Raw genomic sequence first — 27715 nt, 5'->3', positions numbered from 1 at the left:
TTCAGCAATAGCCTGAGCAAAGGTCCTACCCAGGTAGTAGCCTTAAGAGCTGCTATAACTCTTTGATCCATTGATTGGACCAAAGAGGTGCTATTTGAAAGGAGAGACATCACTTTGATACTGGGATGAAAAATTACCAATAAAAGGAGGATATATGAGAACATTATCAACTGTGAACAAAATCTTGGAAGAGGAGCTGGGTAATCCACAACTTCTAATTGTTCCTGTAGTACACTGTCTAGAAAGGCAGGACAACTTGAAGCCAAGGCAGAAGCTGGGGTGAGAGCTTCCAGGTGATACACAAATGGTTACATTCTTTGGAGTTTTTGATTAGCCTTTCCAAAGGAGGCAAATCACATATGCATCTATCTCAGGCTTACAGATATGCCTGAAGGCCCTGTGGTTTTCATTGTGCCAGATCACAAAGGGTTTCCATCTGTAGCCTGCACCATTGCTTCCAAGAAGGACTATTGTCCTGTCCTTCAAAACTTTGAAATCTGACACTGACTTAGTCTCCTCATGGGTGAAAGTCCTTTCAGGCATCCATTTCCAGAGTCGGAAAGTTTCAACCACATTGAAGGTTTTCTCTGGCAAGTAATTTTTCCCCACAATCAGCTTATCTAGTTTAAAAACGTCTTTCAGCTGCCTTCACATCAGCATATGCAGACTCACCGCTCACTTTCACATTATGTGATGCATAATGATTCTCAAATCATTTCAACCATCCAGAAGCTAGCAGTAAATTCAACGTCAGTGTCAGGTCCAGCCTTTTTTTCTTTTCAACATTGCAAACAAGTTTTTTGCTTTGGCCGCGGTTGTCATGGTGCTGAGAGGGATACACTTCTGTGTCTGGTCTTTAATCCAAGTCATGAGAAGTTTCTCCATACCTGCTATGGGCACTTCTCGAATTTTTGTTTGCCTCCTTGTCTTCAATGAAGCAGATCCTTTCATAGCTTCCATCACTTTGTTCTTGTTCTTCAAGATTGTAGTGACGGTGGCACGCAATATGCCTGACGGGCAGGCAATAACCATCACTGATTTTCCATCTTTATAGTCCTTCATCACTTTTAATTATGTTTCCAGCTCAATCAGTTGATGTGGCCTATTACGGGCAACATTAGTGGTGGATTTTGTATGCTTAGGGGCCACGATGAACAAAACAACATGCCACCAAATCAAGCACGAGAGAAAACGACACCACCAAGAGACATGGCAAACACAAGATGTATGAGGCTGGTGTTGGGGTAACATGGCACATGTTTTACAGTAAGCTCTTTTGTGTATAAGTAGAGGGAGCACACTCTAAAATAATAATAAAAGTAGAGTGTGGTCAATACATAGTCGTTTATTATATTTTAAGACAGAGTCTCACTCTGTCACCAGGCTGAAGTGCAATGGCACAAACTTGACTCACTGCAACCTCCTCCTCTTGGGTTCAAGTGATTCTCCCGCCTCAGCCTCCCAAGTAGCTGGGACTACAGGCACACACCATCACACCTGGCTACTTTTTACGTATTTGTTTTTATTTTTATTTTATTTTTTGAGATAGAGTCTCGCTCTGCTGCCCAGGCTAGAGTGCAATGGTATGATCTCTGTTCACTGCAACCTCCACCTCCCAGGTTCAAGCAATTCTCCTGCCTCAGCCTCTCAAGCAGCTGGGATTACAGGCGCCCATCACCATGCCTGGCTAATTTTTTGTATTTTAGTAGAGATGGGGTTTCACCATGTTGGCCAGGCTGGTCTTGAATTCCTGACCTCAGGTGAATCACCTGCCTTGGTCTCCCATACTGCTAGGATTACAGGCATGAGCCAACACACCTGGACTAATTTTTACATTTTTCATAGAGATGGGGTTTCGCCATGTTGGCCAGTCTGGTCTCGAACTCCTGACCTCAGGTGATCCACCCACCTCAGCCTCCCAAATTCTGGGCTTACAGGCATGAGCCATTGTGCCAAGGCCTGTTTATTACCAAGTATTATGTACTGTACATAGTTATATGTGTTATACTTTTATCCAACTGGCAATGAAATAGGTTTGTTTATACCAGCATCGTCACAAACATATGAGTAATGTGTTGCATTATGAGGTTAGGAGGGCTATAATGGCACTAGGTGATTGACAGGAAGTTTTTAGTTTCATTATAGTCTTATGGGACAATGGTTGTATATGTGGTCTGTTGACCAAAATTTTAAGTGGCATGTGACTGCATTAGCAGAACCTCTTACTATTGTCACATTTTAATAAAAGGAGTTAAATTGAATGCTCTCTAGGATCTCTTACAGTTCTGAAATACCGTGACTTAAAAACACCAGAAGACCACTTAGCTAAATTCTTTCCTTTAGAGGAGAAACAGACCCAGAAACTGAAAGTAATGTGACAGCCTGGGGACTGAGCCGAGATTAGAACTTTGGTCTTTTGAGTCCCAATTCTTGCTCAAATCCTCTGCCTTGCCTTCTTTGTTTCCATCTCTCCCTGCAAGTAGGTCCTAGTAGGCCCCTGGCCATCTGTCAGACGGTTGTGCATTTGGAAATAAGGAAAATAAAAGACCCTTGCTCCCAGCCCATTCCTTGCATTCGTGGCTTCAAGATGACATTGGGAATGTGCAACCCACTTACGAGAACAAACTATTTTTAAGTACTTGAGCACATTGATTGTTTGTATGTGAGTGGCACCACTAATTACAAGTCAGTCCTATCTATTTATTAAAGCAGGCCCCTTTCAGACAGTTCCCGCATGCAAACGATCCTTCCCCACAATTAGGATAAATTAGCAAGGTTTTACTGAACTAATGAGACAATGTTTGTGAGACTTGTCTTTATATTTTCCCGGCTGTTTTGAGACAAGAGTCTATAATTGGGATCCTCAAACTGCCATATTTATGGCAGGCTGCACAAGAAGGAAGGTTATCAAATCTTCTCGTCATTCCAGAGGATGTCACGTGGAGGTGTGGCTCCAGGCCCATGAGCATGCAAATGCATGCATGGATACATAGGACATGTGCATACATACATGCACAGATATGCAGACACCCAGACACCCCCCACACATGTATACACAGACATCAAACACAGTCACAGGCTCTAGCTTGCAATTAAGCAGCTTATTCTCTCACTAACAAGTGACCATCCTGAATGCCATGGTCTGAAATCTTACATGATTCATGAAGGATAATATATTAATAAATAAAGCAAAAATAACAGCAGGTACTCTTCATTGCAAAATAGGTTTTTGCTTTGTGTTTGCAACTGTCTTCACAATCTTCCAAAAGAAATATTATTATCCTCACTCAATAGAGGAAGAACACTGAGGCAACCCAGGTACACAGCTAGTAGGCTGGGTTGGCATTCAAACTTATTATTTTTCCGTACCCCCAAAGCACATTCTTTATCTCTAATCCAATATCTTCTGTTGAAGCTCTATTTGGTCACCTAGCCTGGTATGCTCTCCTGAAGAACTCTTACTATCCTTCAGGCATAAGATGGAAATGGTGGGTAAGGAGTTACCTCAGGATGACATGGTGCTGCTTCAATCCATTAGGTTTGGAAGCAGGCTCCCCAATCAGAACTATCCAGTTAAATGCTATGATGATTAATGTGATGTGTCAACATGAATGGGCTAAGGGATACCCAGATAGCTGGTACAGATCAGCATTTGAATCAGTAGACTGAGTGAAGAAGGCCTGCCCTCACCAATGTGGGCAGGCATCTCCCAGTCGTTGAGTGCCTGAATAGAACAAAAAGGTGGAGGAAGGGCATATTCTTCTTCTCTCTTCTTGAACTAAAACATCCACCTTCTCTTGCCCTTGGATATCAGAGCTTCTGGTTCTCAGGCCTTTTGGGTTCTGAGACTTACACCAGAAGCAACCCCCGGCTGTGTTTCTCAGCCTTCAATCTTGGACTGGGTCACACCATCAGCTCCCCTGGATCTGTGGTCTTTGGACCCCGACTACATAAACCACCAGCTTTCCTGCTTCTCCACTTTGCAGGCAACATACTGTGGGACTTATCAGTCTCTATAATCATGTAAGCCAATTTCCATAATAGATATGCTTTTATATGTCTCTATATAGCCTATTGGTTCTGTTTGTCTGGAGAACCCTGAGTGCATACAAGGACACAGGCCTGAAGATACATGTCCGGAGTGGCTGGAGGACTGGATGGGCACAGAGGCATCTCTCTGGGTATTCACAGTCTCTGCAAGGTCTGTGAATGCCTATATGCAAATCCAACAAGAAGCCAGGGGGCTTGGGGAATGGGAACCATCTTTTAGCTATTTCTTCAAGTATCTCGTTCACGTTTTCAGATATGAAGTCCCCCTTTTGTTTCTAGAAATATCAAATAAGGCATCCAAGGGCCACGCTTCAGGGATGGAGTTCTGAGCTTTTCAAAGACAATTTTCCAAGAGTTTAGCATGTTTAACAGAAGATGTTTCTATACAAATTATTAAGGAAAGCAAGGATTTTCAGATACCATCAGACTTTGTGGGGTAGTGTCAAGAAGCATGAAAACTCATTTTGGTGGCTGTAGAAGAAAGAATACCCAGGACTGAGATCCAGGCTTGGGCTCCAGACACTACTCCTTTTGGCTCTGTAGTTTTACTTCCCAGGATGCAGCACGAAGTACTGCAGTAGTCAGAGGAATATGGGTTCAAATCCTGACTCCCTGACCAATTGTTACATGACCTTGTGCCAATGACTTAAACAAGCTCTCTGAACTTCAACTTATCCATCCGTAAAATGGGATTAGACAAAAGCTTCTTATTGTATCTCCAGCATCTGGCTCAATGTCTGCCTCATAGTATGCAATCAATAAATATATGCTCATTTAAAAAATGAGTGAACTTTTTATAGATGTTTTATAGATGTTGGATGTATTTTAAATATCCGAGCAGGTCAATAAATATATCCTTTCTTGGCTTTGCTAATCAACTTTTGAAACGCTTTCTCCTTCCTTTCCTCAAAATGAATGAATTTGTTTTTGAGCTATCCCGAGAGCCAAACTTGTATTGCAAAGCGCATCCTGTAGAAGCTACAAAGAGCAAAGATTCATAGACCCACAGAATTTCTTCCACGAGAGGAAGCCCTAGCATCGAAAGGAGACTCAGAGATCCTCTGTTCTCGTCACTTAGTTCACCAGATAAACAGACCAATTGAGAGGAGAGTGACCTGCCCCAAATCACATGGTTAGTGAGTGAAAGAATATGTTTATTCCAAGGCAAGCCTATTTCTACTGATAAAATAGCTCCCAGCCTACATTTTGTGATCACCAAATGGACAATTTCCTCCCCAAATAAAAAACCCAGATATGACATCAGAAAGAGAGACTTCCCCAGGCCTATCCAGTGGAATAGCTGTGCTCTATTCTTCTACCAGCTAAGTGTAATATGTCTGTCCCAAGTACTGGATTATAGCATAACAACATGCTTTAGACCTGAATGCATTTACACCTAGTGGCTGAGCTTGCAAATTGTATGCTGTAGGACGTGTTTATTCGCATAGTTATTTTTCACAAATACAGTTATAATTCTATTTGAGAAAATTGACACAAGAGCCCTCTAAGCTTCACAACCCTGGGGCATGGCGCCCCTTTAAGTTCATGCTTCCTGGCTTGCTTCCCTTGTGCTTTACTTACAGCGCATAGAAGTTTGCTTTTACTGATTGGATTCGATTAGTCCTTTAATATTTTGATTTGAGTAAGACCACCACCAAGAGCTCGATTTGCCAGTCCATGACCTTTGAGGGCTAACTCTGCAGTTAAAAAATATTCACCCAGACCAGAAAGCAGTCAACCTCTTATGTGCCCTGCCTGGGCTAACTCCTGATATTTTTCAGTCCCTACACCCCAGCACTCCTTGGGGATTCCTGGGATGAGAAAACCTAACCTGGAGGTCCAAGATTTTATGCTCTTGTTTTTTCAACTCAGGAGTCCAGAGGAAAACACAGACTTTATAATGAATATGTACAATCTTTCTTTTTCTTCTAAATATTTATTTTGAAAACATTAAAAGTTTTTTAAAGATGTAGAGGTACCAGTGCAGAATTCTTACATGCATATATTAGTACTGTGTACCCATGGTGTCATTTTTCAGTCCTTACCCCATCACACCTTCCCACCTCCTGGGGTCCCCAGTGTCTATTATTTCACTCTGTGTGTCTGTGTGGACCCACTGTTTAGCTCCCATGTATAAGTAAGAACATGCCATATATGACTTTCTGTTTCTAAGTTATTTCACTTAGGATAATGGCCTCCAGTTCCATCCATCTTGCCACAAAATTCACGATTTCATTTTTTTTTTTTTTTTTAAGATGGAATCTCACTCTGTCACCCAGGTTGGAGTGCAGCGGTGCAATCTTGGATCACTGCAACCTCTGCCTGCTGGATTCAAGCAATTCTCCTCCCTCAGCCTCCTGAGTAGCTGGGATTTCATTCTTTTCTATGGCTGAATAGTAGATATTTTATAGTCTTTTTAAAAAATTATGCTATTAAGAGGTGAATTTCTTTGTGATGGGTGGTATGGGAAAATAGAGACTAAAGGCTAAGAAAAGATAAGTCCAGAATTAATAACTTAATTAATTAATGGGTTGATCACTCATTCACCTATATATTCATTCATTTTTGAAAATTATTTTTAAAGTGTGCATGATATACAAAGCAGTGGGCTTTACAGGTGAGAGGGTATGGTAGAAATACAAAAAATACATAGTCTGTGCTCTCAGTAGCCTATATTCTCATGTGGAAGACAAGATATTTTATTTTTTATTTTACTTTATTATATTTTGAGAAAGGGTCTCACTCAGTTGCCCAGGCTGGAGTACAGTGGTTCAATCTCAGCTCACTACACTCTCCACCTCCCATGTTCAAGTGATTCTCCTGACTTGGTCTCCCTGAGTAGCAGGGATTATAGGTGTGTGCCACCACACCTGGCTAATTTTTGTATTTTTAGTAGAGACGGGGTTTCACCATGTTGGGCAGTCTGGTCTTGAACTCCATACCTCAAGTGATCCACCTGCCTCGGCCTCTTGAAGTGCTGGGATTACAGGCATGAGCCACTGCACCCGACCAGGACATTTATTTACTCATGTGGTTATGATACAAGAAGTTCCCAAATAAGAGCTATCAATAAAGCCTCATGACCCTACAGCATGACTTAGAACGTGTTAAGCAGAGATGGGAGGTGAGGGCCTTCCAGGTGGAGGAACAAGCATGCAGAAAGGTTATAGAACTGGGGAGGCCTGAAGACGGGCTTTATGTGGAGTAAACCTGGCTGGTTAAAATGGAGATCTGAGGTAGAGGATGAGTATGATAGCAGGTGAGAATGGCTACTTGTATGGACCTTAACTGCTCTATGAAGAAGTTTGGCTTTCATAAGGGAGTGTGAATGAGGAGCTTACAAGGTTTATCATCAGGAAAGTTACATAAGTAAAACAGTCCATAGGAACAATGTTTCGGCATTAGAACATTTAGGGGTGAGAGGACTGTGGAGAATGGAGACACCTCGGGAAGCTACTGCAGGAGTCAGGCTTTGAGAGGAGACAGTTTGGACCAGCCTGCATGCTGACAGTTTCTCTAGAAAGGTGGGGACTAATAGGGTGAGGTGGCTCACACCTGCAATCCTAGCACTTTGGGAGGCCGAGGTAGGCCAGTCGCTTGAGCTCAGGAATCCAAGACCAGCCTGGGCAACATGGCAAAACCCCATCTCTACTAAAAATATAAAAATTAGTTGGGCATGATGGCCTGCCTGTAGTCCCAGCTACTCAGGAGGCTGAGGCAGGAGGATCACTTGAACCTGGAAGGTGGAGGCTGCAGTGAGCTGCACCCCAACCCAGGTGACAAAGAGAGACACTGTCTCAAAAAAAGAAAAAGAAAAAAAAAAAAGGTGGGAACCACAATTGCAAGCTCCAACACATCATACAAATCTGAATTTTGATTTCTGAAAAACAATTAGGTTCAGATCTTTTCCCTCTCTTCTAATCTAGGGACTACAGCTAGTCAGCAGATCAAAGTGAAGCTATCTTAAATAGAAAGAACTTTTACAGATATTTGAAGGTTTTAAATGCTGCTGAGAATTGGTCATAGAAATACCTGAGCACCCAGAGGCATCAGTTTCATGCTGAGGAGCCTCTTCCAAGCTCATTTTCATCTTTATTCAGCAGTTATTCACATTTGAGGAACGCATTCTGGCTGAAGACTGATTTTTTCCTTCCAGTCTCCCCCACCCTGAGATTGTGAAACTGGAGCCTCCTAACAGAGCTGGTTCAAAAGAGGGAAAAATCCTTTCCTGCTTAACATTCTGCAAACGGCATGGGCAAATCTCCGAAGTCAATCATCATGAATGAAGCCATTTAAGAGTGGGGCCCGAGACTTCTCTGTGCGGATGAATAAGCAGGCGGAGTGGATCGTAGGCAGAGGAGACTGCAGGCAACTCTCTTTCTGCTTTGTCACCCTTTATGACCCGCCTTGCGGTCTCAGCGCCCTTCACAGAATGTCTTGCTTTGCAAAAAGAAACACGTAATAACCACAGAGAGGAGAAATGCTAGGCCTGCAGCCTGTTATTTTAAAAGTCTGGAGAAAGAGAATGCTAGCCAGACCTTACTTTTGCCGGACATAACTTGCCCCTTCTGCCTTGTGATTCCATGCCTGGGGAGGCTGCATGCTCTCTCCGTCACAGACCTGTCAGGAAAAGCAATAGCGAGGAGCTGCTGGTGGCTCTCGACCTTGCTGTCTCCACACTATTAGTCCCTGTTCATCCTAGGGCAGCTGTGGTTCTATGTGTCCCAGCTTCTAAAGGGGAGATTGCCTCCAATCCGTTCCCTAAGAGAGCAGAACTCCTCTGCTGGTACTGGAAGCTGCAGCTCCCTCAATCCACAGCCCAACATAGCAGTGAGTGGCAAAGCTGTCCAGATTGAGTGCAGGCAGGAGGCCACCTTTTTGAGCCTTAGTTTAGCTCCAAGTACCAATGCTTGACTGTGGAGAGACGGTAATACTGAGTGTTGACTTGAGCGATAGGGGTAGAAAAGTCTTGGTACTCATTTGCGCTCCATTAGTGAGTCACCAGCACAATGTGTACTCATTCATTCCACATGTGTTGAGCACCTATCATGTGTCTGGAAGCATGCCGACAGCTAAGAACATTGAGAGGAATGAGACCCCTGAGGGACGTGCTAGCAGAGGAGGCATTTGGAAAGCCATTTGATCTCTCTGAGCCTGTTTCCTTTAAAAGCACAGGCATCGACAATATTTCTAAGGCTCTTTCCACTCTAACAGTCTGCAATTGCAATTCTGTGATTGACCTCTGACTCCCCACTCCCACCAGATAAACACCAGATTAGAGATGAGACTCCCAGTTCACTGTTTCATGTTCAGCCTGGCTGCGTCCTATAACTCAGAGAGACCAGAGTGTCTGCTTCAGACAAGAGACTCCTAAGGGCCAGCCATTGGTCAGGCAACCTGTGTACCTCTGCCCAGATCACAGCCACAGTGGAGATAAAGAAGAACCCTTGAATGTAAACCTTCCTCCAGGGCCCCATTCTGCAAATCAGAAACTCTATACAACAGTCCACTGTGATGGCTTGAGGTAGAGCTTTTGTTTGCTAGAAATTCTAGAAAAGCAATTCATTTTACAGCCAACCTCTCTTTTTCTTAACCTCTCAGAATGCTTGGAAGTGGTTTTTAGGTTGTTTCCATTCTGGAATTGACCCAAACAACTCCATTTTGATAAAGCCTCTCCAGTGAGGCTCCTTGGGCTTTTTCCATGAGGAGAGGCCAAGGAACGAGAGTCTGAAGACCAAAGTCAGGTAGTCCTTTTGGAGCTCATAGTAAGGGAGGTGTGACTCCATCTTTCTAAGCCAGAATTACAGAATTAAAAGGTTTCAAAGAACTTTAGTGATATCAAAGTCATTTTCAGAAGAACCTAATGGCTCCCAGAAAAACCAAGTGAGTTCCAGGAGGGCTTCTTGGATCTCCTGACTTTTTCACTAATAGAAAACACAGTCTCCTTGGCCAGAGAAAGAGTCTTGCGAATGACTGACTACATGTGCCCAACTGGTGGGGTTCTACTCACTCAGAGAAAACCTCATCCCTGATCCTATGGGGAAGCCTCTCTAGTCCAGGCTTCTTTTACTAGGTTGGCGCAAAAGTAATGGCAAAATCTACGGTTACTTTGGCACCAACCTAATACATACAGTGAGGACTGCCTTGGCCTTAGTAAATTGGGTGCTTTTTGAGGTGCTAGTCTGATTCTCCATCGTCTGTCTTCTCTAACACTTTCTGAAGAAATGCTTAATGAAAGCAAATGCAGCTCAAGAATTTTTGTTTAGTTTTTTTTTTTTTCCTTTTTGAGACAAGTTAAACACCTTTACACCAAGCTTATCGTGCGGAAATAAGAAATGTCAGTGACATCTTCTGCCAGCAGCTATTTCTTCATGAGAGTCCTCATCTAAAGCAAGGAAGCATTTGGTAAGGCCTAGGGTTATTGTTCCTCAAGGGGTCCAGGTTTTACTCTTCCTACAGATATTAGAAATCTTTCATCTTAAAAGCTTTTGAAGGAACTGCTGGAGGAACAGTGCCTGAGTCTATGAAAATTCCAAACCTCAATACTAATAACACTTGGTATTTTTTTTTCCCCCAGCCTCAATTCTCTATTCGGCCTAAGAGATCTTACCTCGAAATTCATCAGCAATGCCAGAGGGGATGAGCAGGGATGCAGACTGCTCCCCGAGTTTTAAGAAAGAGAAATAGAAGGCATATTCATGCCAGAAGGAGAAAGAGATATTTTTTCTCTCTTAGCAGAAAGAAAGAAAAGTGGCAGTCAATCATAAAGTACCTCCTATGTGCCTCAGCTATAATGGAACTAGGTTCTTTCATGTCTTTCATATGTCATTTCGTTTACTTCTAAAAGAAAAAGGAGGAAGCGGAAGAGAAAGAAGGGGGAGGAGGAGGAACCTGAGACTTGAAAGAAACTGAAACTTGCCTGTGAGCCCTTTGACTAGTAAGAGATAAAACTAGAATTTGTACCAGGATTGAAACCCCAAAGCCCTTGCTCTTTCCATCACATTGCATTGACCTCGCCAACAATGTGGGTCCTTCGGTGACTAATCCCATTACAGCAGACACTGTCCAGTGGGGAGCCGGTCAGAATGAAGGCTTAGATCATGCCACAGGTGGCCTCAGCTTGAATCTCTAATCAAGGAGGCAACTTGCTATTGGTATCGGGATGTGTCTTTAGAAGTATCTCTTCAATTTTCTCTGCTTCTTCATGATCAAGCTGGTGTTTACTGGGCAAATAATCTGAGCAATAAAATTGCCATAAACTGCAGCAGTGCAAGCTAATAGAAAAATGTACATTGCAGAGGAAAAAGGCACAGACAGGAATAATGATATCCCTTTTCTCCTACTTAAAAGAGAAAAATTAAGGGGTGAATGACTTCTTAGGACACTGTGGGGGGGGCCTCTGAGGGAGGAGGTTTTGGCTGCATTTACCTCATATAGATGGGCATATATACACATTCTCATATGTTTCACTAAGAATGACAAGCGAACAAAGGGAACACAGAAAGAAGGAGGCTATATTCTCCTTATGAAATATTAAAACAATACAGATAAGCCTAGCATTTTCTTTGACCAGCAGACTCCCTCCTTCTCCTTCCCATTTCTATCCCTAGAGGTAAGCATCATATTAAGTTTGCGATATGTCTTTTCAGGCCTTTTTCTCATGTCTCATACATAAATATGTATTCACAGAAATGTTCACAAGGAGAATAAATTCACATGTTACATGGGTAATGAAAATGTAATTCTAAACAGGAAAGAGAAAGAGAGAAAGATAAAGTGGAACTGAAAAAATAAAGCTCAGTTTTGGAATCAACTGCTTGGAATTGATTCCAAACTTTTGGAGTGTCCAATAGATCAATATATTTGTCAAAAACAGACACAGGTACAATCATGCTAATCTGACCTGCTTAACAATACAATATCAAAGATGACCAGCCTAAAAATAGCAAACTAACAAATTATGCAAAAATCCAAGTAGCACAAAAGAATACTGCTATAATCTGGCAGTAAAATAAACTCAAAGGGAAGACTTTTTACAAATTCCAGAGACCTTAGCACTATATTTTCTGAATATTATGGCTACATAATAGCCATTGATCTAATTTAATGAATTTAGGATTAAAGTTGTTCTTATATATTATGATTGCCATTAAGGCAGAGGAGCTAATTAGCAAAGTCAAGAAGGTTGCCTCGAAGGTACATCGATCAGCCTGAAAGCAAAATGCAAAAGGGGTGAGCGTAGCAGTATGCTTATATTCTTAAGCTTCTGGTCCCTAAGAGCTTAATTATTTGTACATTCAATTAGAATTCATTCATTCAGCCAGAACCTGTATTCCAAACCCAGAACCTGTATGCTTGGTGCTAGAGACACAATGGCAGCATGATGGAGTGGGAAGACCATGGACTTGAGAGAAAGCAACTTGGTTTGTGTTCTTGGAACCAACATTTACTAAAAGCAAGATTTTAGGCAAATCACTTAAAAGTCGTAAGCCTTGGTTTTCTTACTAGTGGAAGGGTGATAATAATTAACTTTCTATTGAGGTTACCATAAAGAAAATTCACAGACCTCCTGGCATAGAGTAAATGTAGGCAGAAATTATTATTTGAATACAGACGCTGTTCTAAAGGCATCCACTGTCTGGTATGGGAGAGAGAAAAAGAAAGCATTGCAGAGGGATTCTACTTTTGAATGGCAGCATGAGGAGCTCTGCAGAGCTGCTCTCTGGTGAAATAAGCATAACTAGTAAAAATTATTTTTTAGAAACACAATCACTTAAAGTCTTCAGAAATTGTCCTAAGGGAATATAGCAAATAAAAAAAAATTAAGAAAAGCTATGAAAACTCATTAAGAACAGTGAGAATTTGTAACATTGGGGCCATGACCTGCTCTCTCTTTCCCCTCTCCCAGCTCAATAGGATGGAAATTCCATTCCAGGAAGGTTTAACCAAGAGAGGCTTTCTCCCTGGCCCCCAATTCCCTATCTAGTGCCTCATACCTCCCGGTACCCAGGTGGGACAGACTATGAACATTTCTAATTTTCCCCAGCTATACATGGCAGAGGCTAAATTCCAGGTAAGTATGGCCAAGGAGTTGGGGATATCTTACTCCACACAGTTCTCCCTCATAGAGTGGAGTCTCTAACATAGGCATGTCATGCTAATGATGCTGGGGCTCTAGCTGCCCTCACCACAGCCCATTTGTAGGATGGATGTTCTAAGCTTGGGGAGACATGTTGAGAAGAAGAGAGACTACTAACCCTGCTCAGCACCCTGACAATAATGTAGGGTGACACTTTAAGAAAAGTGAGCCACGATTTCCTGCTCCCTGCCTCAGATCTGTGGCTCAGAGATTTTGCTCAGGGAGAGAAGAAGGCCTTAAGAATAGAGATCTTCAAAGTTCTCCCCAAAGCAACTTATTTATATCAGAGCATGGGGGAATTCAAGCCTAAGAATGCTCTTAAAAACAATTGTGATTTTGGTGGTAAACAATTGAGAGGGGACTGGTAGCTTCATGACTATCTACAACAAGCTAAATAGTTGGTTAGCTGATTCTCCAGAGACGACCATGGAAATAGCTATGAAGAACCTGCTGGAGTACAAAAGAAAACCTTCAAAGACTGGCCTCAAAAACTATGCCTGTAAAGCGACTCACATTTAATTTTATCAGGCTGTGGAGCAACATTTACCCCAGAGCTTTGCCAAAAACAATAGAATAATTAGCTGACAATTAGTGAGTGCCAACAGCTGGGTGTGATGCCAACAGAGGCAGGCAGTTCAACAGAGATCAGGGAAATAAACAGTCAAAGAGAACCTGGTTAAAAGCAGTGTCATCCTAGGATGATCACATACACCATGCTGTCTGAAGAATGACATGAAAGGCTTCCCACTGCAGGGAAACAGACTTCACTAAAGCCAAATAAGGCCACATTTACAGGTAGGAGGGGGTCAGGAATTCAACATGTCTTTTTGGGAAACACAGTTCAACCCATGCATCCACATATAGACTCATCATGGGCTGAAAGACAAAATCTTGAAAGTGGCAAGAGAAAAATGACTTGTCACTTCACTTACAAAGCAACCTCAAAAAGATGAACAGCTTTCTTCTCATCAGAAACAATGGAGGCCAGAAGGCAGTGGCGTGGCATGTTCAGAGTGCTAAAAGAAAAGACTCTGTCAATATAAAAAATTCTCAGATCAGCAAGAACTGAGATTTGTTGCTAACAGACAGGACACACTAAAGGAATTTCTTCAGGCCGAAAGTAACACGAGTCAATAGTTAGATACCCACTACCCAACACACACACACCAAAGAACGTCAAGAAAGGTAACTATGTGATTATGAAAGACATTTTAAATACATAGTTCTTCTCTTTCTTTCTCTTAATGAATTTAAAAAGCAGTTACATATAAAGGTATATAATTGTATTTTTGGGCCTAAATAATTAGAAATGTATTATATATTCGATAATCACAGCAAGAAGGATGGGGGAGCAGCAAAGGCATATTTGAGTAAGGAAAGAACACAGGCTAGTAATTTTAACGTACAAAAAAATTAAGGGAAATGGTAAATACGAATGTCGGTATCACTAACACTATAAATATATACTTGCTCTCCTTTTTTCCCTGCAAGCCTATTTAAAGGACATAAAATTCTATAAAGTAGCAATTATGACAATGTATTTGTTCAAAGGTTTATAATATGTATAGTTGTAATATGTATGAGAATAATAGCATTAAAAAGTGAAGGGGAATAGAACTATATAAGAGTAATGTTTCTGTATCTCACTGGATTAATATAAATCTAAAATCAATTCTAATAAGTTAAGATGTATATGGTAAGCCTTAGAGCAACTACTGAGAATATAACTCAATAGAATGTAAAGAAAAAAATCATCAAACAAATTAAAATGTTACTCTAGAAAATATTCACTTAATGAAAAAGAAAATAGTATGAGATAAAAGAGCAAAATACATGAGACATATAGAAAAAAATGAGATGAAGTGGCAGATAAAAATCCATGTATGTCAATAATAACATTAAATGTGAATGGACTAAACAATCCAATAAAAATGTACAGATTGTCCAAATGGGGGAAACAAAAACCCCAAATTTGTCCGTATGCTTTCTATAGGAGGTATCAATACAAAATCTTCTTGAATGTACATGAAATATTCTCTGGGATAGACCATATGCTAGGCCATAAAACAGGCTCAATACATTTAAAGGGATTAAAATCATACAAATTATTTTCTCTGACCATAACAGAATGAAATTAGAAATCAATGCAGAAAGGTATTTGGGAAACTCACAAATACGTGAAAATTAAACAACACACTTCTAAATAACCAGTGGATTGAAGGAGAAATCATAAGAAAACTTAGAGCACACTTTGAGATAAATGCAAATAAAGATATAACATACCAAAACATATGGTCAGCAGCTAAAACAGTGCTTAAAGGGAAATTAATAGCTGTCAATGTCTATGTTAAAAAAGAGGGTAGCTGTCAAATGAATAACCTTACCACCCACCTTAAGAAACCAGAAAAAGAAGAGCAAACTAAAACGTGCAGATACTGCAAATAACAAAGAGCAGAAATTAATAAAACAGAGAATAGAAAAAATAGAGAAAATTAATAAAATTTAAATTTGTTCTTTGCAAAAATCAACGAAATTCCATAAACCTTCACCTAGGTTGACCAAGAATAAAAGGGAAAAGACTTGAATCATCAATATCAGAAATGGAAGAGGGGACATTACTATTAAACTTACAAAAACAAAAAGGATTATAATGGAACACTGTTTAAAAAAAGCTATGTGCCAATAAATTAGATGACTTGGATGAAATAGACAAATTCCTAGATAGACACAAACTACTGAAACTGACTTAAGAAGAAATAGAAAGTCTGAGTGAATACATAAGAAGCAAAAAGATTACATTAGTAATGAGAAAACTACCTACAAAGAAAATCCTAGGCCTAGATATCTTCAGTGCTGAATTATGTCATTTAAAAAGCAATACCAATTCTTTACAAACTCTTTTTTTTTTTTATCACTTGACACTTCATTGAATGCAAAGCAAGATTTAGCATCTTTGCCTTTGTTGTACATAGCTGAAGCAGGAGCCCAGGGAGGGGAGGACTGCATGATTTTTCTTGGTGGGGGAGGTGTGCACCCTGCAGTCCTGTGGTGTTGTGTGTGGTGTTGTGGGAAGATCAGCCCATGTTCTGTCGGTTGCCATAGCCCCTAGGATGGGTGTCCTTCCAGTCATCCCACTCCCGAGCTCTGTACAGTGTTTGTTCATCGTCGTCTTCCTCCTTTTTTTCTTGATTTTCCTGTTGCTGAGCTGCTTTTCTGAATTCTTCTGGCGTTTCCTTGGCTATTCCCTGATCTGGTAATGCTCCATGTTTCCGATGTTGCTCATACCAGTCACTCACCGTCATAGTTGCCAGACTTGGATAACCAGCTCCAAATACTTTGGCTTGGGCTGTGTTCCGAGTGAGAATGAAGGGCTTCATTGGAGGCCTCTCCAGGCGAGATGCGTTAGAAGTTGATGCCTCTCTTGAAGAGCCTCTTTCTCTCAGGATCTTTATTTCCTGGTCAATGCTCTCAATCTCTTCTAAGCTGATATCAATCCACCTCTGAAGGTGAAGAAGATAATATTCACGAACACGCTCATCATCTGCGTGACCACTTTCCACAGCAGATTTCATTGTAGACAGCCTATGTTCCAACTCCTTCTTCTGCTTGTATCTCTCTATTTTAGCCTGTCTTTGAGATGCCATAGCAACGAGGCTAGGATAAGCCATGGAGGAATTAGCAGTGCGATTTTCAGCTGAGTTGTCCTTGGTTTTGGGCAGCTCAAACTCTGCCACATGATGGCAACGGCATTCAGTTAAGTAGTTTATAAAGTGTTCTCGAGCCTGCTGCAAATGATCAGGACGCTTGCTGGGGTTGACCTGTTTCATGGTGAGGGCTCCTTGAAACGCCGGCACCAACAGATACTTCAGGTCGGTGGAAGCAATCTCTTCCAAATCTTCATTTCGGCTGAATAAGTCGAGCTGCTTTAACATTTCGGCAGCCTTCTCAAGGAGGTCCAGGCCCTTGAACACCTTCTCCTGGACTATCCGGGAACCGGCGGGTTCAGCCGCTACTTCTACTTCATCTAGCAGCTGTTTGCTGGTTTCGAATAGCTCTGGGAGCCGCGGCTGCAGTAACTCGTCTTCAGCGGCCATCTTGAGGAGGGGGAGCTACAAACTCTTTCAAACAACAGAAGAAGAGGAAACACTTCCCAACTCATTCTATGATGTCAGTATTATTCTGATACCAGAACCAGAAAAAGTTATCACAGGAAAAGAAACCCGCATACCAGTATCTCTCTTATGGATCTAAACACACATATCCTCAACAAAATACTAGCAAACTCAATCCAGCCACATACAAAAAGAATTGTACTCCATGACCAAGTAGGCTTTATTATAAGGTTGACTTAATATCCCAAAATCAATTGATATAATATGCCATATCAGTAGGATAGAAAACAAAACCATGGCATCATCTCAACAGATGCAGAAAGATTAGACAAAACCTAACACCCTACCATGACATAACAGTTAACAAACAATAGTAAGAAATGTTCCTAAGCTAATAAACAGCATCTACAAAAAAATCCCACAGCTAACTTCATACTTTAATTATTAAAGACTGAATGCTTTCCTTTGACATCAGGAATAAGAAAAGAATATTAACTCATGCCACTTATATTTTACATTATACTGGAGATACTAGCCAGGGAAATGAGGCAAATAATAAATAAATAAAAGGCAACCAGATTGAAAAAAAGAACAACTATCTCTATTTGCAAATGACATAATATTGTATAGAAAATTCTAAGGAACCACTAAAAAATATTAGAACTGATAAGTTCAGCAAGGTTGCAGGATACAAAAAATCAATTATAGTTCTATAAAGTGGCAATGTACAATTCAAAAATGATATTACAAATTGTTTTTAGAATAGTAGCATAAAGAATAAACTGGAAATGAATTTTATAAAAGAAGCATAGAACTTACCTTCTGAAAAACTATGAAACATTGTTGAAAGAAATCAAGTAAGATTTAAATAGATTTTAAAAATCCTGTGTTCATGGAGCAGAAGACTTAATATTGTTAGAATGATGATAATCCCTAAATTGATCAATAGATTAAATATAATCCCTATCAGAATCCCAGGTAACTTTTTGATAGAAATTGACAAATGGATCCTAAATTCACATTTCAAGGGACCCCAAATAGCCAAAATAGTTTTTAATAAGAACAAAGTAGGAGATTTTCTGACTTCAAAACTTACTGCAGTATAACTGCATTCAAGACAATGTGATATTGGCATAATAAGAGACACATAGATCAATAAAACAGATTTGAAATAAACCCTCAAATTTACGGTTAACTGAGTTTTGAAAGGGTATCAAGACAGTTTGATGGGGGGAAAGAATAATCTTAAAAAAAAGGCTGGGCATGGTGGCTCACACCTGTAATCCAGGACTTTGGGTGGGCAGATCAACTGAGGTCAAGAGTTCAAGACCAGCCTGGCCAATATGGTGAAACCCTGTCTCTATTAAAAATATAAAATTAGCTGGGTGCCTATAATCCTAGCTACTCAGGAGGCTGAGACAGGAAAATTGCTTGAACCCAGGAGGCAGAGGTTACAGTGAGCCGAGATCACACCACTGCACTCCAGCTTGTGCAAGAAGAGTGAAACTCTGTCTCAAAAAAAAAAAAAAATTTCTGGGAAATTGGATCTCCAATGTAAAAGAATGAAGTTAAAGTCCTACCTCACACAACAGATAAAACTTAAAGTAGTCAAATACTTCAATTTAAAGGCTAAAACTATAAAACTCTTAGAAGGAAACATAGGAGTAAATCTGAATGATCTCAAATTTGGCAATGGAGTCTTAGATACGACACAATAAAGCATAAGCAGCAATAACAACAACAAAATAGAAAAATTGGAATTTATCAAAATTTTAAACCTTCAAAGCTTAACATCAGGAAAGTGAAAAGAAAATTCACAGATGGGGAGAAAATATTTGCAAGTCATGTATCTGATGAGACTTGTATCTGGAATACAGAATTCTTATAACCCAATAATAAAGAGACAACCAATTAAAAATATACAAAGGATGCTGTAAACCAATGGTAGGGAAACCTTTTCTCTGAAAGACCATATAGTAAATACTTTAGGCCTGAGATACAGTCTTTAATACAACTACTCAAGTTTGCCATGGTAGCATAAAAACAGCCATAGAAAATATGTAACAGATAAGCATGGCTCTGTTCCAACAAAATTTTATTTATAAAACCAGGTGGCTAGCCTGAGAGTCAGTTTGCCCACTCATGCCCTCGAGCAACTCTTAAAAAATAGAACAATAAGATATAGCTAACAAGTCAATTCTGGAGATAAAATGGAATCTATGGGCATACTCAGACTCTGATAGGTGTGCTTATTGCCAGGTGTAAAGATAGCAATTAATGAATACTGTTTAATGAATGAACAAAGGAATGAATGGGGCAGGCAGAGGCCACATATTGTGTATGCTTGCTCATGTACTCGCTTTGATTTGAACAAATCTGACACCCTGTGTTTTTGGACATCTTGATCAGGAACTTCAGAAGGAAAACAGCCCAGCCAGGGCGTACAGTATGTCAGCATTCCAGATTGACTGCAGCTGGGCTGAAATGCAAGGTGAGGACAAGGAGGCTGCACTGGAAAGCAAGGCAAGGCTTTTTTTCTTTTTTCTTCTGTATCTCAGGGATAAGAGTAAGAGTTCTTAGAAACATAATCACTTCCACAAAAGACAGACCTGGAGATGCCAGACACAAGAGAATCAGTAAAAGCTAAGAGCCAGAAAGGACAACAGTAGGCTAGCTGAAAGTAAAGGGAAACTGACTTAGGCGATTAAATCAAATGATTTCTGATATAAGACACAAAGGGACCTAGGAGGTTGGCAAATCAAACCAAATGACGACTACGGGAAGATAACATGCTCTCAGGTTGTATCTCCCAAGAGTCATTAATGTTAATGTGTATTTAAGGCTCTGTCTACAAGACAGAGGACCACAGTGTGCAAGACAGAACATTCAGGCTAATGAGTTAAGGAGGAGATGGGAATCAGTCCTCTTGACTCCTATAGCCAACTTATTCTGAATTTTAGCTAAAATTAAGTTGTAAATAAAAATCACTGAAGTGATTTATTTTTTCCATTTATAATGACTTACTCTAGACACACCAAGACTGACAAATCAATTTGGTTAAACCTTTCTTTTTCCCCAGGCTTCTGTGCAAACTGCCTGCTTGTCTCTTGACTCAGCAGAGGTCAGGATATGAACTATGTATACCATTGCCACTGAAAGCAAGAACAGCAACAGGGACTGTGTAGGTGTTCCTGCAGGTCTGTCTATATCCTCAGATTTGTATAATAACTAGGTCATAGTGATGGTGCTGGCAGATATGGGGTTCCCCAAAACTCCTGCAGTCATTGTGATGAAAGCTGAGTCAATCTGTGAACTGTGAAAGATTCTCCCAAAAGTTTCCACAAAACAAATAGGATTGGGGGACTACTAGGTACTAGGCACTTTGGGGACCCAGATATGAGTCGGATGTGTACTCTATCTTTAGGACCTCCCAGGCCAGTAGAGGAGAGAATATTCCATCCCATCCCATCCTATCCCATCCTATCCCATCCCATCCCATCCATCTCATCCCGATGTTTCAGATGATCCTTGAAGGATAGGGCTTGAGGGAGTGTATCCTAGCATAAAAGAAACTTTGAGGAGAATGCCCCTTCCCCATCACCACCCCAAATCCCTGAAGCCTAGGTTACAGGTAGGCCTCTCTCTGATACCTGTCTCTTGGATAACAGAAAAAATTAATGCTTTTGATGTTTTGTCCCCTCCAAATGTCATGTTGAAATGTGGCCTCCAATTTGGAGGTGGCCCTGTCTCTCTTGCCATGTGATATGTCAGTTCCCCCTCCCCTTCTGCATTGACTGGAAGATCCCTGAGGCCTCATCAGAAGCCAAGCAGATGCTGGTGCCATGCTTGTACAGCCTGCAGACCCATGAGCCAGATAAAGCGCTTTTCTTTATAAATTACCCAGTCTTAGGTATTCCTTTCTAGCAATGCAAATGGACTAACATGTAAGGGTATAATCAACCTCAGATTTGTATGATAATGAGGTCACTTATTTAATGATTAAACTTGGTCTCCACATTGTCCCTGCCTCATGCTATGCACTAACCATGATACAAACTGCCCATGTTCCTGTAATTCTGTTTTCTCCCCTTGAGAACTTAACTCTAGGCAATGAATCACGCAATGGTAAATTAGATGTAGACTCTTTTTTTTTAACCTGATGGATCCATTGCACATCAATTGATCTGGAGTGATTCATCTAAACACGTGCTTCATCCCCTGTCTTCATTGCTCAGTGAAGTGGAGGTGAGCAAGTAAGCACTAGATAAGATATTCAGAAAACTTAGTTTTAGCTCCAGCTCTCATGCTTACTAGCTCTGAGCCATTGATCATTTCTTTATCTGTATCAGGTTTCCTTATCTGTATCAGCAGGAAAGAGGTAGTCAGTAAGATCCTTCCCAGCTGTACCATCTATGATTTCACACTAGTAACAAAAAAGTGCTCTTTATACGGCCCTTAGAGATAATCCCTATTTATTTCCAAAGTGACCAGGCAACGTTTAACAACTATTAGGGGCTGTTATGACACTACTGAACCCATGGTAGGGACTTCAGGATGACCCTTGTGAATACTCTTTGATTAGCTAAGTGATGGTTTCTCAGACCCTTGTGGTCTGCAGCAGTGCTTCTCAAACCTTAGCGTGCATGTAAGTGAACAGGAGAATCTTGTTAAAATGCAGATTCTGATTCAGTAAGTCTGGGGTGGGGCTGGAGAGTCTGTATTTCGAACAAGCTCCCAGACAAGATGGATGTTGACTATACTTTGAGTGGCAAGTTTCTAGAGGGTTTGAGGAGGAAACATGAGGCCAGTATTAGGGGGCTTGGCTTGATGCTATATCTGAGAGAATACCAAATTGTGCTCCCAGAGTGCATACCTCGAGGCCTTGCTCAAATGCCTTGTGTTTGCTCACTGATTGATGAACTTTGCTCTTTTGCTAAAGGCTGGAAGAAAATGTATCTCTTTCCTTTTTAACCACTGAGGGCAATGTAGCCCAAATAGCATTCCCTACTAGACTTTGCCATTGTAGCATGAAAATAACATAGAAAACATGTAACAGGTAAGCATGGCTGTATTCCAATAAAATTTTATTTACAAAACCAGGTGGCTGGCCTGGGAGCCATAGTTTGTCAACTCAAAAAAATAAAATAAAATGTGGGGTATAGCTAATAAGTCAATTCTGGAGGGAAAATGCAATCTGTGGGCATACGCAGACTATAATAGGTGCTTATTGCCTGACATAAAAAAGGCAATTCATGGATACCGTTTAATGAATGAACAAATAAATGAACAAAAGAAATATGACATCCATCCTGCCTGCAATTAAGACTTTCTGGATCTCGAAGGCCAGGCTTAATGGAATTATCTACGGGATATTTTAAAACTCAGAGCTTTTTCGCATCCAGCCTCCAAAGAGTTGGAACCAGTCAATGTGCTTTGTAAAGTACTGAAAAGGCAAAGCATGGAGAAGAGATGCATGCTCGTGGCTGGAGTTTGATACAGGATGCTTTCCATATCACTTCGCCACTTGCACCTATACAAGGATACTTACGGTGTTATCCTTTGTTGGAAAGGGAATGCATAAAATTTTTAACTGAATATTTTAAGAAACGAACTCCTAATCTCAGTCTTATATGTCTATATGATACACTCCAAGTAGGCCCATTGTCCTTTGGACGGGAGAGCTAATACATAATGACCTAATGCAAATGAGACGGAGGCTAGGGTAGTATATTGAGGATAGCTCATTCCTTTTCTGAAAGATGAGAAAGTAGAATTAGTCCCGGGGCCCAATACCATGACTGCTTTGTCTCCTGGGAGTATCAAATTCATATCGACTGTTCTCTGATGCATAATTTGCATGGCTAAAATGAAAACATGTTCATCAGTTTAAGCCCTGGCTCACCATAATGTGTTCCTTTTTGAACATAGTGTACATTAGTTGGAAGCAACACTAATTGCATCATAAATATTCAGCTGCCAATGTTTGGGACTTGTTTCTTTGACCTGGCTGTAAGTCAGTCAATAAGTAATAACAATGGTTTGGTCTTTAGAGTTTGAGGAGTGCTGACAATCTGTATGATTAAAATTTACAAGATAAGTTCTTAACAAAATAACACTTCACTCACAAAGGAAAGGCATTGATCAGCCCCCAATGTGTATAATAACCACTTTCAATGGAGGCTCGCCTTTCAATTCTAATGGACATTGCTGAGCTCAGGGTTGAATGATGAGGCAATTGTGCCTTTTCCATTAGGTCAGTGGGGAATCCATTTGCAAGGGAACAGTCAATTTTGGATCACAGATCATTAGAACTGGAAGGAATAATAGAAGTCTTCTAGCTCAAAAATGTCATTTCATAGATAAGGAAACTGAAATTCAAAGAATTGGACTGATTTGCCCAAGGCTGCACCATTATTTAAAGCACTCAGATCTCCTGGTTGTTAAGTCAGTGCAGTTCATGAATGTAGCTGACCTGTATTAAGCAAAGCCCATGGGATCTCTCAATTTAGCAGGCCATTACCCTTCCTACCAATATATTTTTGGGTCTTTACCAAAAACACAGTGGAAATGAGCTAACCAAGTAAAGGAAGCAAAGAGGCTCTACTACTTGGCATTCCTTCATTAAACAAAATAGGTATTGAGCCTACTGTGTGCCAGGTAATAAAATAATTGAATTCCCCAGGAACCACGAACCCTCCTACTGGAACTTTCAAACTCATTTCTCAACAGACATCCTAGGAGTCTTCAGCATCATCCAGGTGTTCTCTGCTGAGCATACCTCAAGAGTAATGCCTACATGCCTCTGTCAGAGGCAGCCCTGCCAGATGCCACCACCAAGAGGATAAAACTGAGGACTTCATAACATTAAAAAAAGTGTTTGAACATCCAAGTGCAGTCAGTTCCAGGTGTTTTCATATCCACGTTCTCATCTAGTTTCGGCAGCAACACGGTCAAATATTACCCCCTCTCCCAATCTTTTTCCTGAAAACATAAGAATACAGAAGTCTGGAAAAGTTTTATGAAGTCAATTCAAGGTCACGGTGGTGAAAAAAAAAAAGCTGGAGCTAAGATTTGGAATACAGGTACATTTAACACCAAAGGCAACACAAGCTTCTCCTTTATGCCAATACGACTAAGGAATTGTGTCAAGAGCAGCCAGCTAGACAGATCTGGGTAACATTGACTCTTAAAGAAGTAAAGGTGGAGTCCATTTGGCCACCCTACCTCCCAGTAGTTAACTATGTGATTTTCCACCTCTGTCTTAAGGATTTTTCTTTTTCTGTATAAGACATGGCTTTCATAATGCTAAGATTTGGTTTTGAGTATAACTTTCTTCCAAAAAATGACAGGAAGAAGTGAAGAAGGCACGTGAGCACAGCCGGAGAACTTTCTCCAGAAATGTAAGAAAAAGGAAAGACATGTATTATAAAACCATTGTGAAGACTGGAACTACTTAGAAATTCCAGAATCAAGCAAATGATACTGGAATTTAAGTATCATTCCAGTATCATTTTAAGATTTGGGCCTTGAAACACAGTGGAAATGAGCTAATCAAATAAAGGAAACAAAGACTCCACTACTTGGCATTCATTCATTAAACAAAATAGATATTGAGCCTACTGTGTGCCAGGTATTTAAGTACTTAAATTCCCCAGGAACTTTACTGATAAAATCCTTACTGATAAATGTCAGCTGATGTCGCCACATGCTCCTGTTTGAGAAAGGCACTGCGGACTGGCAGAGAGGAGGCAGGAACCCTTGAGAGCGGGAACCCCGTGCTTCCTTATCACTTCCCAGTTCTCTCTGCCTACTCCCCAGGGGACTGGTTTGATAATGTCATCATCTTTAAGCTGATACCTTAGCATCCAATTTATTACATCCAAACTCTTCTCCTACATCATTTTCATTAGCCCCTTTAAATTAATCTGATTCAACTGAAGCTATTAACAGAGAGACTGCAGGTATCAAGAGTTCATCTTCTACTGGATATCATGAGGCCTCTGAGAAAAGGCTCTTTCAACAGAGGCCAGTTTTTTTTGCTATCATATTGATGTTCACTCATCAGCTGATAATTCTCTCTTAGCCCATCAAGTTTAGCTTTTAATGACCAAACCGTATCTGTGACCGCAATTCAATTTCTACTGTGCACTTGTGGTTCCTTGACACCTCGGAATTCTTTAAACCTGCTTGATTAGCCACCTGAGGTAAATGGCTTAGTCATTTTAAGTTTTATGAAACATCTGTGCACTCTGATCACAGACCAGCCAGAGGAGAAAATGGCTCTGGAATCCTTGCCCTCAAACCACTGAGGGAGGGAGCACAGACCCCAAGATCTGTGTGACATGGAATTCAGTCGGAGCGAGAGAGGTAGTGAGGCATGCCAGAAAAATGTCAAATCTAAAACCAGTCCCAGGATTTGATTCAAGTGGTGCCCTTTAAGGGAATCAAATGCTGTTGGTGTTTTCTTGGCCAACCTTGAGATGCTGCCTCCTAATGGTGGCCTTTTAGGGAAGGGAGATCGCTGGATCCATTTTAGTTCTTCCTGGGCTCTTGGGGAGTCTTGGAGAACATGTGAACATTCTACAGCCTCCAGACTTCTTTGCCCCTTTATGTTTCTTCTTCCTTCCTCATTTTTCTCCCTCCCTTCTTTCTTCTCTCTCTTAGATATGCTGAGTACATCTATTTTTGAAACCCTATGTGGGCCTGCAGTTCTCCAGAGAATCTGTTGGTTCGAACACGTGTAACGTGAGAAATAAAAGAGCAGATCCTGACATTCAGAAGCTGGCCTGGCTCACAGGTAGGCCATGTGATTCTTCCATTAGACACAGAACGCAGAATACCAAGTTCAGACAAGGCTACTCTGAGATCATGATAAAAGCAGACAGAAGCCGCTTCCAAGCACAGACAAAATAAGATCACTGGGCTACCTGGAAAGTACCAAACACCTGCTTCTCTAACCAAAATGAGTTATTCCTGCTTCTTTGCCAAATACAGCTTTATCCTCTTCATCTTTCTTTTCCATGGAGCTTTACTGAGATACCCAATGACAGAATTGCTCCCGCCGAATGACAGCATCCAATTTAGAGCAAAGCCCTGCCTCCCTAAGCACCCCTCAAATTATTCAATAAAACCTAAATTCTATAATAAGTTCTTTCTAACACCCTCTTACGGAGCTACTCTACATGTTTCTTCTTCCTGCTGCCATTGGTAATGAACCAAACTTGTTTAACCATAGATGTGTTCTTGGTGCTCTTTGGCTGAAGGGCATTGACAAAATGGCAAAAATAACTCAGATTCAAACAGTCATTTACATTTTGAAAAGCTTTTATACTCATTATTTTATTTGATCTTCATAACACCACCAATGGGGAAGACCCACAGATATTATTGTTCATACTCATTTTCCAGAATAGAAAACGGACTCAGTGTGTAAGTTCCAAGTTTAAACACTCATAAGTATTAGACTCAGAGTTTGAGCCAGGTCATCTTATTCCATATACCGTGGTTTTTTTTTCACATAGGCTGGTCATAGAAGAAAGATGTCTTCTAGCTATTTGTTATTTAGTGCTGCACCAATCAGAGATTCAGGTAGGAAGGGAATAAGACTGGTAGTAGGCACCATGAAAGAGGAAAAACCTGGAATATCTTTCAGAAGCCTGAATTTTAAACCAATTATTTTGAGGAAACAAGTTTAATATTTTTTTAAGCATGTGATTTAAACATTTTAAAATTCAAACAAAACTCAAAGAGATGTTGAAATAGAAAGTAATTTACAGTAATTTGCTGCAAACGGTTGAAGGCTACTGTCCCAGATCCCACCCTGACCTTCGGAGAGCTGCCTTTGGGAATGTGTAGATGGAGCTAGAAGTTCCACTAGCAACCTTCCATCCATTTCTGATCAAAGAACATGAAGCAAATACCTTAGACTGACATTCTGGCTTTCTTGTTGGGGTGCTGAGGGCAAACCTGTCCTCAGGGCCATGAGGGTCAATGGAGTAGGTTATAATGTCCCCTAGGGCTCCCATTGATTTGGGGAGGAGAGAACTGTGGGCTTGTTCTATTATAGATGCCAGTTCTTCCCTAGGGTTCCAGGGGCCACCCAACTTTCTGGAGCTTGGCTATCTCCAGACCAGCCCTGCCTGTGGGACTCCAAGCCAGAATCTGATCCCTCTCTGGCCCAGATATTGTTGCTGAGAGAACTGGTATTGGCTCCAAGTCATTTCAAAACTCAACATTTACCTCAAGGATATTTGCTAGTCCTAAGAGTACACAGGTCCTTAGGGAACTTGAAATCTGACCACCCACCAAGCTTAGAAAAGGCAGAATCTCCTCTCACATCTGGAATTCATCTGAACTCCAGGGTCTCTAGTACTGAAACAACATGTATCTGCTTTAAATAGAACAGGTGATAACT

General features: G+C 40.8%; 1 protein-coding gene and 1 pseudogene across 2 annotated transcripts in view; both read right to left on the bottom strand.

Moving 5' to 3' along the window:
* The window catches only part of ALK (ALK receptor tyrosine kinase), a 771141-nt gene that overhangs the window by 237025 nt on the left and 506401 nt on the right, over positions 1-27715 (bottom strand). The gene's annotated exons all lie outside the window — the stretch shown is intronic.
* On the bottom strand, positions 16083-17292 carry LOC100392367 (immunoglobulin (CD79A) binding protein 1 pseudogene; annotated as a pseudogene).

Source organism: Callithrix jacchus, chromosome 14 (assembly GCF_049354715.1).
Source record: "Callithrix jacchus isolate 240 chromosome 14, calJac240_pri, whole genome shotgun sequence".
In the NCBI taxonomy this organism is placed as follows: domain Eukaryota; kingdom Metazoa; phylum Chordata; class Mammalia; order Primates; family Cebidae; genus Callithrix; species Callithrix jacchus.
The sequence above is the reverse complement of the archived record's forward strand: the minus strand, read 5'-3'. Positions and strand labels throughout refer to the sequence as shown.